Source organism: Triticum dicoccoides, chromosome 3B (assembly GCF_002162155.2).
Source record: "Triticum dicoccoides isolate Atlit2015 ecotype Zavitan chromosome 3B, WEW_v2.0, whole genome shotgun sequence".
In the NCBI taxonomy this organism is placed as follows: Eukaryota; Viridiplantae; Streptophyta; class Magnoliopsida; order Poales; family Poaceae; genus Triticum; species Triticum dicoccoides.
In genome coordinates this window covers 25,340,155-25,352,278 of record NC_041385.1, presented here as the reverse complement: position 1 = coordinate 25,352,278, position 12,124 = coordinate 25,340,155, and positions in this window count along the sequence as shown.

Genomic DNA, 12,124 nt, shown 5'->3' with positions numbered 1-12,124 from the left:
TCTCAAATCATTAATCTGAATTATGATATTTTTCATTGTGTCTGCTTCAACAAGTGCTTGAAAACTATATCCTACTTTACATATTTTATGTCATCAGCTACCAAATTATATTGTGCTATTTATTAGGCTTGTAATAAAGTGCTTGTAGTTAACAACCACCAGCTTAGTAACAAACGTTTGTTAGACACAAACATATCATGCATTCCAGTGGTATGCAACTGCATATTAGGAGTATTGATTTCTTATAAAGAAGTAACCATTGTATCAGACCACACGAGATATTGTGAGCAAGTTTTAAAGGTGTTCAACTGAATTTGCTGTAACTCGTCAACAATAACCTAAGACTTCCTCCATCTGGAATTACTTGTCACTCAAACTAATGTACATAGACGTATTTTAATGCTAGATACATCCTTTTGAGAGACAAGTAACTCTGTAATTCTGGACGTTGTAAAAAAATAGTGGTCAAAATATATCAACGTGAATCTAGTTTTGAAAGTCTTCTTGAGATAACATTATGATGAGAACTAATCTGCAGTATACTTAAACAATCTGAAAGGTATGATTTAGTACTACAAAGAGATTAAGAGTGAATCTCGGTGTTAAGAGTGAACCTCTTGGGGGCGTCGCCCCAGAGCTCATGTATCCTTTGGTTACGTCTCTTCGGCATCGGCAGGCCAGCTCATATCCTTTCTCGATGCCCCCTCGGCTCTAGCAGGACGGGTCCCTACCAGCTTCTTATCGTTTACATGTGACATCGGCGACATCGCTTCGGCTGGGCCACGGCGCCAGTCGCGGTCGCCGCCGCGCGCGGCATGACATACTTCTTCGGCGGCATGGCGGCGACTGGAAGGCGAGCGGGAGGGGGTTTGGCGGGAGAAAGGGAGAGAATGGCGGGAGGAAGGCGAGCGAGCGGGAGAGATGCGAGTGAAAAGCGTCAAGAAACGGCGGGAAAAGGCCCTCGGGTCGCCTCCAGGGTGGGCCCACGCACCTTTTTCGCTTGTGCCGGCTCCCCAAGCGCCCCCCAGGGCGCCGGGTTCGGCCTGGCTCCGCCGGCACCAGTTTTGGCCCGAGCCGGCGAAAAATGGGCTTCTGGGGGCGCGACTGGAGCCTTTTTTCGGCGCCGGCGCGGCAAAATCGCCCGGGGAGGGCCTGTTGGGGGCGCGGCTGGAGATGCCCTCAGCAGCGACGTCGTCATGTTTGTGCGCATCGGCATGGACGACTACTACAACACCGACGGAGCTATGTACAACTCTGAAGGGCTGTGGCGTGGGTCCCCACCTTTGGACCAAACAGTTAAGAAATTTTTTGAGGAGGGGTGCCTAGACGAGATTTTTTTAGCCTTTTGCACCCTGAAACACCCCTTCCCCGCAGTTTCTACCTAGCTCCACCACTGGACTACAACATGCCCGTAGATGTTGTGCGGGCTCTTGGATATCATTGGAGGGGAAGGCTTGGCGGTGTGGCCTTTGCTGGTCTTTGCAGCAGTGGAGACGGGCCTCGCGACGGTGACAAGGAGGCCTTGGCGACGGACCGTGTCGACTTGTGTGGTGGTCAGGGGAAAAAGTCCAAAATAAACCTTAAACTCGTAGATGAAAGCTAAATTGAACCCTGAACTTTTAATCCCTGAAATCAGCACACCGAACTTTTGATCCCGGTCTATTTTAAACCTTGAGTGCGTTTCCAAACAGGGATTATTGACGTGGCGCGTTGCATTTCGGAATTGTTGACTGTGCACACGACTGGGCCGGCCCAACAGGCGTGAAGCGAATTTTTTTCTTTTTTGTTCAGTCTATTTTTATTTCTTTTTTGTAATATACCCGATGTGTAATAAAAATAGCCAAAAATAGTCAACTGTTGATTGCACAGGAGCGGCCCACCACATGACGAAGCGAGTTTTTTTTCATTTATCATATCGTGCGTGCGACATATAAAAATACAAAGAAAAAGACAACCAGGACAGAGTCGAACATGCGACCTGGAATTGCTGAACTCGTCGCCCAAGCCACCAGAATAAATGGCTGCTATCTATAATACCTAAATAGTTCATCCCCACTATCTTATTTCTCTTAACATGCCAGCTATCCACATCATCCTACATGGGCCACACATTTCACATAAAAAAAACTCCAACAAATCATGCTACACTTGACATGCAAGCTATCCACGTCATCCCACGTGCCCCACACATTCCACCTTAGAAAAAAAACTAACTGAGCATGCCATACAACTTTTATTTACTCCTCGGTCGTTTGCTCTTAGACACCACTTTTATTTAGCAGAAAGGATCAGCCACCCCTCTATCCTTTTTTTGACAGCACCTCGATCCTTCTATTTAGCACAAATGATCAGCCATCTCTCGATCGGTTGCTCTTCCATCTTCTATTGTAAGTGAGGTAGTCAAAGAGGTCAGGTGCATCTAACACGCTGCTTGATCTACACATCTCATCCTGTCCCGTCCCTTCCTCTTCCCCTACATGTGTATCTTCCTCCGTCCAGTTAGGATCTAGGAAACCGAACATGCGCTACTCCACTAAGCTGATCCCTGGACCTCTTCCATTCGATCTATAAAGCCCTTGGAAATCAAGAGCCCCTATAGCTCTACTCCTCTTCCGGCTGCCCCCCTTCTCCACACGCAACTTAAACTTCGTCCGAGAGTCATAGCCAGCACAGCGGTCTTGCCGACATCAGTCTCGAGATGGTCGTTCAAGCCTATATAAGCTGAAGTGTTGATCGTGCTGTCGGCCCCGTCGTCATCTTTGGTTCAAGCTAATCCAGTCCATCATCATTTTTCTTGAATTCACCTAGGACCCAACGTACAGCCTGCGTCCCTCCATGGATTACTCCGTATGGTTGGCAGGTAATATAAGGCGATTTAGATTATGCAATTGGCGACCCTGGAAAAGTTCATAATTTTGTTCTTGCGATTTGAAGCGATTCTGCGTTTCTCATATGAGCAGATCTCACGGGCCGTTCGGTTAAGCCGCCATGCATGCAATCATGCCGCACATATCTAGCATCAGCTCACGTAAAGATAGGATCAGGCACCTGAGTTTGTTGTGCAAAGCATGCGTGTGTATCTCTCCGCTCCCCTCTGATGTATCTCAATAAAACTGTACCCCGGAGTGGATGGATACAAGCATGTTATCACTTTACATATTGGGAATCATATCAGGTATTCTTGGACTGCCATACCATTCTTTGCTATATTATATTCATAACAACTGTTCTTAATTGACTGTGTCAGGGTTATTAACGTTCTGGCTGTATTGGCTGATACGGAAAAATTCTTCTTGCAGCTTTCAGTTTTGTCTGGATGCACCATTGATAGTTTTCCACTGTCCGATTAATGATATTTCCTCAGATTTATTTTGATCCTTTTTCCAAAAAAAGAAGAAGAAGAAACGCCCATGTGTGCAGAAGCGGTTTGTATGCATGTGTGCAACGTGGATGCAAAAGGAACTTTGTGCATGAAAAATCCATATCCACGAACCCATCAACTTCTGACCCTAGAATCCATGATTTGGACTAATTATATGAAGCACGTAGTACTGTAATCTCTGTGAGGACGTCATGCATCAAGTGAGATAATTGCATGGCAAAGAATATGTCTTATATATTTACTGCTCTTGATGTGCCAATAAAATGTATTCCCACTATAAATAAATATAAGACATCTTAAATCACTAAATTAGTAATCACTAAATTAGTGAACTAAAACGTCTTATATTCATAGGGAGTATGAGTTTGTTCCTTATTTCCTACAGCTCCAAAAATATTGTTCTTGATTTTTAAGATGCATGGATCAGTTGAAAGGATTATGATATCTATCTACATTGAGACTATCAGATTAGTTCACACATCTAATTTCTTACCATATGTAGTTACATTCTATACTTCATATGTAATTATGAGGATAAAAGGTAAGGCATGTTATGTCTTTTGACAACTGAAAATAGAAAATCCTTTTTGTTCATATTTATCTATCTTACTTTTTTTTTGCATTTCTTTCTCTTTTTATAGAGGCCTCTTTTATGAACTCATCCGAGTGCTTCATATTCAACTCACATATACAAAATGTTGTGTTCTCTGTTATTTCTTTGAGAATTTTCTTATGAGACGACCTCACATGCTACATCATCAACAATGCATGCAGCTTCTCACAAACCACACTATAGATTCTACCTAAAATTAGTAATTATGTTGCCTAAATTTAGAATTAGATTATTAGTAGAGCGACCACCTTTGTAATCAAGAAAAATGTCATTAGTACTCTTCGGTCAGCTTCTACTTGCAACTGTACCATACCAAATCTTAACATATTTTTCCTGTTTATAGGGTAATGACTTTGATCCATAATTTTTTTATTCGTTACACTATTTGCTACTATGAATTAACCTTTGGCACGTGCACGGTGATACAAAATTTCTGCAGCAACGCGCGGGGTATCATCTAGTTGATTTAATGAGAGACCCGAGGTATTTAATCACACCGTAAAGTCCAGATTAGCAAGAAACATTTTTAAGGGTAAATAAATATTGAAAACGTAAACAATTTGTGAAAATGAACAACTTTTAAAAACAAAATCAATTTAGAAAAAGGGAACACTTTTTTAAACATAACACTTATTGAAGAAATGGAACAAATTTTGAAACATGAACAAATTTTAAAATGCAAACACTTTCTGATATTTTTTTTAAATGGGAGCAACTTTTGGAACCTGAACAAATGTGTGAGAAAAATGTTGAATACTCCCTCCGTAAAGAAATATAGTGATCTAAGCACTTTTATAATTCTTTACAGAGGGAGTTCTTCTTTAAAAATGAACAACTTTCAAAAAATGGGAACACTTTTTGGAACATAATCATGTTTTGAAAACATGGGAATTAATTTTAAAACCTGAAAAAAAAGTCTGAACATTTGTTTTTTTAAATGGTAGCAGTTTTTTAAACAATGTAAATAATGTTTGTACGGTTTGATAAAATGTTTATTGTCATTTCAAAAATGTTAAACATGTATTTGGCAAAAATGTTGAAAGTGTATGAAAAAAATGTTTCATGTGCATGTTAATGTATACAATATATTTGAAAAAATGTCGAAAGCTTAACAATGGCAGAGCGTGACAATGTACATAATGTATTTGAAAAACGAAATATAACGAAGGGTAAAAAGCCGAAGAAAACCAATGAATATAAAGAAAACGCAAAGGAAAAAAATTAAAAACCCATAGCAGAGCGGGCATGCAGGCTACTGCTCTAATGGGCCGGCCCAATTTAAGTTACCACGTCAGCGAATACCAGCAAAATACTCTCAAGGTTTAAAATAGACCGGGATCGAAGAGTTTCGTGTGCTGATTTCAGTGATTAGGAGTTTAAGGTTCGATTTAGCTTTCATCTATAACTTTAAGGTTTATTTTGGACTTTTTCCGGTGGTCAGGCATGGGCTGAGACCAATCGATGCCTGGGCGGTGCCAGTTGTACGTGTCGACGTAGAGGAGTGGTCATGTTGCAATGATGTGCTGGTGTCGCATGGCCTGTGCAGGTTTTGTGGAGTTGTTCTTCGTAGACCTATTTCACATGGAGGACCCAGGGCAGCGGCCTCGGGACGTGGTGGATGCAATATGCCGATATACGCCAGTATGGACATGGGTGGCCCTTGTGTAATATGTGAAGAAGTCTCACCAATCTGCGTGCCATTCCGGCTTGCTGCTGCCGAGGGCAAGTGCATTGGTTTAGACGACAACAGTCTGCAATACATACCTGCGTCATCTATACTCCCTCCGTTCGGAATTACTTGTCGTAGAAATGGATGTATCTAGATGTATTTTAGTTCTAGATACGTCCATTTTCGAGACAAGTAATTTCGAACGGAGGGAGTAGACGACAACAGTCTGCAATACATACCTGACAGCTTCTACAGTATCCCTTTTTAAGCAGTTGTCTGCATAAGGCCTTGTATAATGGGAGGTGCTTAGGGAAGGTGCTTAAAGAAATAAACCAGATTTTTCTTCAGCACCGGTGCTTATTTGTACATGATAGGCGCTTAACTAAGCGTCTCTCCTGTACAAAATAGGCACCGGTGCTTCAGAAAAGTCCGGTTTATTTTTCTAATCATCTCTCTAAGCACCTCCCATTGTACAAGGCCTAAACTTGTCACCGAGTGGAACATTAAAAAAATAATTCATGGGCTACCAGTAGCACCAGTACCGACGGCAGCCATACAACGGGAAAAGTGATGTCATTAGACTAGCCACAATGATGAGTAACATACACTAGTAACATACACATATCCCTAGACTATGTTACTACCTCAATAGTGGGTAGTAACATAAGTGTGGTAACATGCAAAGCTTCATTTATTAAGTTATAGACTCATATTGCATTGGGACATGTGATGTTACAGTAACTAGCTAAGTTACTAGTACTACATCTTTTTTCATTAACTCACTGTCACATAAGCAAATTTGCTGAGTTGGACTCGATGTTACTACCAAAGTTACTCTTACTGTGGCTAGTCTTAGCCAGCGATTTTCACGTGATTCGACCGTCTGCAGATTTACCAACAACCTCTTCCTTTTCTCTTCCTCTCTCTCCTCCAATTCACCAAATATCCTAGGTGGCACCTCCTATAGACAGCTGAGTCAACCCTATTTTACATGCCCTGAGTACTAGCCGGCACAATTATCAGAGAGTCGTCATAATAAATATGGTGATTGGAAGACTGCTTCATGTACGGGACGGAAAACTCTCCTCCAGTTCACCGAATATCCGAGTTTGCACAGTTGTCCGACATCGCTGGGGAGGTGGAGGCGCATGGGACAAAGACATCGTTGCAAAGTTTACTCACGTTCCTAGCAACAACGCGAAGCTTCCCTCTGCCGCTAGTCGATCCAGATCAGCGTCCTTCACACTGGTGGACTGCTTCAGCACGCGAGCGACCTGAACTTGCTCATGGAGTATCTCTCCAATCGAACTCACAGATGGATTCACCTTAACTTGAACTTGACCCAGCCGCAAGACTTGCTCTCCAAATTTCGCATTCAATCCATCGAGCCTTGACTGAATTTCCTTAAGTCCATCCTATTTCACCTGAATCACACGCAACGCTTCAAACTTCCGATCTACCTAAGGCCCAATGGGCGGATGTAGTAGAAACAAAAGCGATTGTGGCGCCCCGGTGTCTATTCATGCTGTTGCCCCGTCGGCTCGTCAGGCAAGGCAGCAGCAGACAAGATGCTTAGAGCATGACACGTGTGCCTCACCACGGGAAGAGGATAATCTTGCATGGCGCTCGGCTGGTCATGGAGTCGAATGCAGTGAATTACACCATAGGCTGGCTCGAGAGTTTCACAGAGCTGATCGCTTATGAACTCCAGCCAATCATGGAGTAACTTGTAATTCTCAACCAAACTCGATAGCATTTTCTCAATTGGTTGATGCGTTAGCCACCGTGTGCAATTATAGGAAAGCATTGTTTCTCCTGATACCTCTCAATCCTCAAGGCTACTATTTTCTACCCCTGCTCTATCTAGCTATAGTGTGTATACAGTTCTTAGCATGTATATTTATACATGTGAATGGATGGACCAAATCATAACTATATTCAATGGCCGTGATACGATCCTCATAATCAATGAACACAATACTTGAATCTCGTCAGACATGCAGCTGTAAGTTGTTGATCGAACTAAGAATTATTGTTTTAAGTTAAGGGAGATAGATATATCATGCTTTCATGTATTATTTTCTCAACTGAAATACAAGACTTTTCGTGACTGGCTAATACGATATTTTAAACAGATGATTACTACACTTAATATGTAATTTGCATGACACAAAATCCATTTTATCGGTAGGTTCCTCTTTTTTTGCGAGAAAAACTTTACTATTCATCATGCCATGGAAGTATAAAACACACATAAATAATAAAAATTACATCCATATCCGTAGACCACATAGAGATGACTACAAGCACTGGAGTGAGCCGAAGGCGCGCCACCATCATCCCCTCCCTCACTGGAGTCGGGCCATACTTGTTGTAGTAGACAACCAGGAAATCACCGTGCTAAGGCCCCATAGGACCAGCGCACCAGAATAACAGTTGTTGCCGACGAAGAGAAGTATAGATCAAAAGGATCAAAGTAGGTTCATCATATTTAAAAATATGTTTGCATGGCATTGTGATTTTGCCTCACATAAATCACATACTAATACGATAATTGTTAGTCAAAGTTCTGTTTAAAGTTAATCAAAATTGGCCAGAGAGAGAGGGAGAGGGAGAGAGAGAGAGAGAGAGAAAGAGAGAGAGAGAGAGTTTCAAAAGATACTTACTAATAACTAATGTGATATTCTAATTGAGAAGATTTTCGGCGATGCGCTTTTAATGGGAGGAGATGTTCTCGTTCACGACAAGACGCCTACGCTGACTTCGTAAATCTCAAGATGATATGTCAGCTCAGTCTCTCGTAGCTGCTCATAGGGATAGGGTGTGCGTGTGTGCGTTCATACGGGTGAGTGTATGAGCGCTTGCGTCTGTGCTGTGTTAAAAAAAGAAATTGATTTGCTATGAACAATTAAGAGATAGTATCAAACCGTGTAGATATTGTGTGCAAGTTTTTATGGTGTGGCCGTGTGGGAGTGATGTTCCTGTAAGACACCAACTATAAGCTAAGAGCATATCAAGCCCTTCCTTTATCCTTTATTCTCCTAAAATTCTCCCTATCCATTAATCATCTAAAATTTGAGTGATTTTCTTTTTACACCTAGCTCTTTCCCTAGAAGTCGTATCATCAATAACTCAACTTAGCCCAAAAACTCATCACAAACACACATTTAGAGTAGATTCATTGCATAATTAGACAATAAACATCACATGAAACACAAAAGTAGGTTAACTAAACATTGCGATTGCACTACATTGCCACTACGTCGAGCTAAAATGAGGTGATTTACTCCTCGTCGAAGGAGTGTTCTATCATTGGACTCCAATGATTTGAGCATTGCTGGAGCTTCCTACCTTGTGGTCATTGGCAGCGGGGCAAATCCTTGACATGTCGCCCTTAGAGTCATTGCCTTCGAGTTTGGCAAACATTTGCTCACGCTCGGCATCAGCAATGAGCTTATTGTGGCGGTTGCGATTCACCACACACTCATCCTTGATAAACTCCTAGATGGCATTGTGCACGATGACGACGTCATGGTTGGCAAGAAGCTCGACCATAGCGGTGGTGCGGTGATGTGTTCGGCTTCAAGTTGCACAACCGCTGCGTGGTACTCGGCCTTGTCGGCAAGCACGGTGTGGACTCATCCACAACGGTGACGACCTCCTCTCCCGCAGCAGTGACCTTGAAGACAGCGGCAATGAGCTCATCTGCAACGCCAGTGGTCGCCTCCTCCTCCATCTCCTCCTCCTCGTCCTCTCCTAGTTGTCCTCCTACAAGATTGACTTGTCGTTCGAGCTCGGATCTACGTAGGTGGCCGTGTGCACTCCTTGGTGGTGGGTTCGATGTGATGCTTGGCTGACAACATCACGTAGTAGGTGATCTGACGATGCGACACAGCAAGCACGGCAATGAGCTTCGCAGGCATTGGGCCGGGGATAATTTACCTGGATTAGGGGATAAATGGGGCGTGATTGTGGCGGGGTAGGGTTTGGGGGCAGCCGGACCGGCCAAGCGAGTGGCGCACAGTGGCTGCACCATGAAAGCAGTGCTAGAGGGGAGCTCTTTTTTTTACTGAATCTTAATCTTCTGAGAGGAAAAATAGTCTTAGGTTGAAAGGGTGTGTTTTAAAGGATAGCCAACTAATTTTTTTGCCATGTCACTCAAATAGTATGGTACTCTACGAGATTGTCAATTACTATTTTCAATCTAGACCAGAGTACTCAATATAATGTCCCGTCTAGAAGGGTTGGGCGCTTCGCTACGCCATTGGTGTTGTTGGGATTGTAAAAATATAGTATTATTTAGTTTGGCACGTGGGGGAGATGATTGAGATGTGTTTTTTGTTTTTATAATATGGTATTTGGTTGGTCCCTTCATGGCGATGTGATTTTTTGTTATCTATTAATCAATCCTCGCGTATGTGGGGAGTCTTTTGCCTTGCTAGCCATGTGCACTATATCAGTGCAATAGTATCACATGTTGGTGCTTCTTTTTAGCGAGTTAGTGAGAGGGCATGTGGGATTAAGAGGATCTCTAGAAAATCTGGTATACGTCTATCCCGCAAAAGTTGTTTACGCGCGCCCGTAAAAAAATTACGGTACCGCGAGCCCTCCGTCTGAATAGATCCCATAAACCCGTCCCGCGAATGTTTTGCGGATCGCGTTTGCGGGATCTGTTTCGTGCCGAAGGGCTCGTGGTACCGCAAATTTTTGCATAGCTTTGTAAATTCTAGATTTTCAACATTATGAACCAAATGAAATCATAATATAAATTAAACATATGAGTATAAATCGTCTGAAAAGCAATTCACAATACAACAATCGTTTTCAATACAAGAAATGTTCAAATTCGAATAATTATTACAACACCACTTGTTCAAATCACACAAATACATATGAATAAAAATGTGGATCTATCCTCCATAGAGTTGCCAACGATGCTTAATAAGATCATGCTGGAGTTGGTTGTGTGAATCACGATTCTCAATCCTCTGGTAGGTGTCAAGAAATGCAGTGATCTCATCTGTGTCCCTGATAGGCTTCACACAGCTACCAACATTGTCATAATAAAAATCTAAATTCAAATCCCTCTCATCCTCGACGATCATGTTGTGTAAAATTACACAAGCAGTCATGATGTTTCTGATGGATTTTTATCCCGCAAGCTATTGGGACCTCGAATAGTGGAAAACCGAGCTTGCAACACACCAAATGCCCTCTCAATATCCTTTCCGCAAGCTTCTTGTGCTTTGGCATATTTTTTGTGTTTCTTGGTTTCGGGTTCACTAATGGTCTTCACAAATGTTGAACATGAAGTGTAAACACCGTCGGCAAGATAGTACCCCATGGTATAGTCATGGCCACTGATGGTATAGTTGCAAGACGGAGCTTTGCCACTAGCTAGTTTAGCAAATAGATGAGATCACTGCAAACATTGATATCATTGAGAGACCCCGACAAACCAATGAAACAATGCCAAATCCATAACTCATGTGAGGCCATGGCTTCAAGCACAATGGTGGGTTTACGCTTGTGGCCGGGGTATTACCCTGCTCAAGCCACTGGGCAGCTCTTCCACCTTCAATGCATGCAATCAATACTGCCTAGCATGCCCGTCCATCCCCTCTTTTCGTTCATTGCCATGAGCTTATTTGTGTCTTCCTTGTTTGGAGCTCGAAGGTACTCTGGGCCAAAACCCTGGATCATTGTCTTTGCAAAAGACACAGACGCATCTGATAGTGGTATCTTCTCCAATGCGAAGATATTCATCCGCATAGTTGGCGGGAACACCATATGCAATCACTCTCATCGCCGCCGATATTTTTTGATATGCACTAAAGCCAAGCAAACCGGCGGCATTCCTATGCCGAGTGAAAAAACTGTAATTCTGCTCGCAAGCTTTAACGATGCACATGAAAAGAGACCTACGCATTTGGTATCACCTACGAAATAGGTGAGCCGGATATGTCGTTACCTTAGTGAAGTAGTCCTTCATGAGCATCTTGTCGCCGAGAGCTCGGTTGCAAGGAATGCATAATCGGCCAACCGTGGATCCGTGGCATTTTTCTTCGGGCCCTTAGAGCAACTCCAATGGGGCGACCCATTTCGTCCGCCACTGTCCGTTTGGGTCAGCGCGGACAGAAAAGTCGGCCCAACGTGCCGACCCAAATGGACGCGCGTCCGCTTTTTGTCCGCGGGCGACCCATTCCCGGCCCATTTTTGAGCCGGGTTTGCGTCGGCGCGGACACGCGACAGACGCACGCACGCTCGCCCTCTCCTCCCCCCGGACCCACTGGTCTGTGTCACATCGCCCTCCCCCATCCAACAGCAACCCTCGCCCTCCTCCTCCGTCCCCGACGCCACCGCCCATTTTTGCCAGCGACTCTGCCAGCTACCAGGGCCTCCACATCGGCCCAGCGACGCCGCCCACTCCCACGTCGCCCGCCACCGCCGTCTTGCCGCC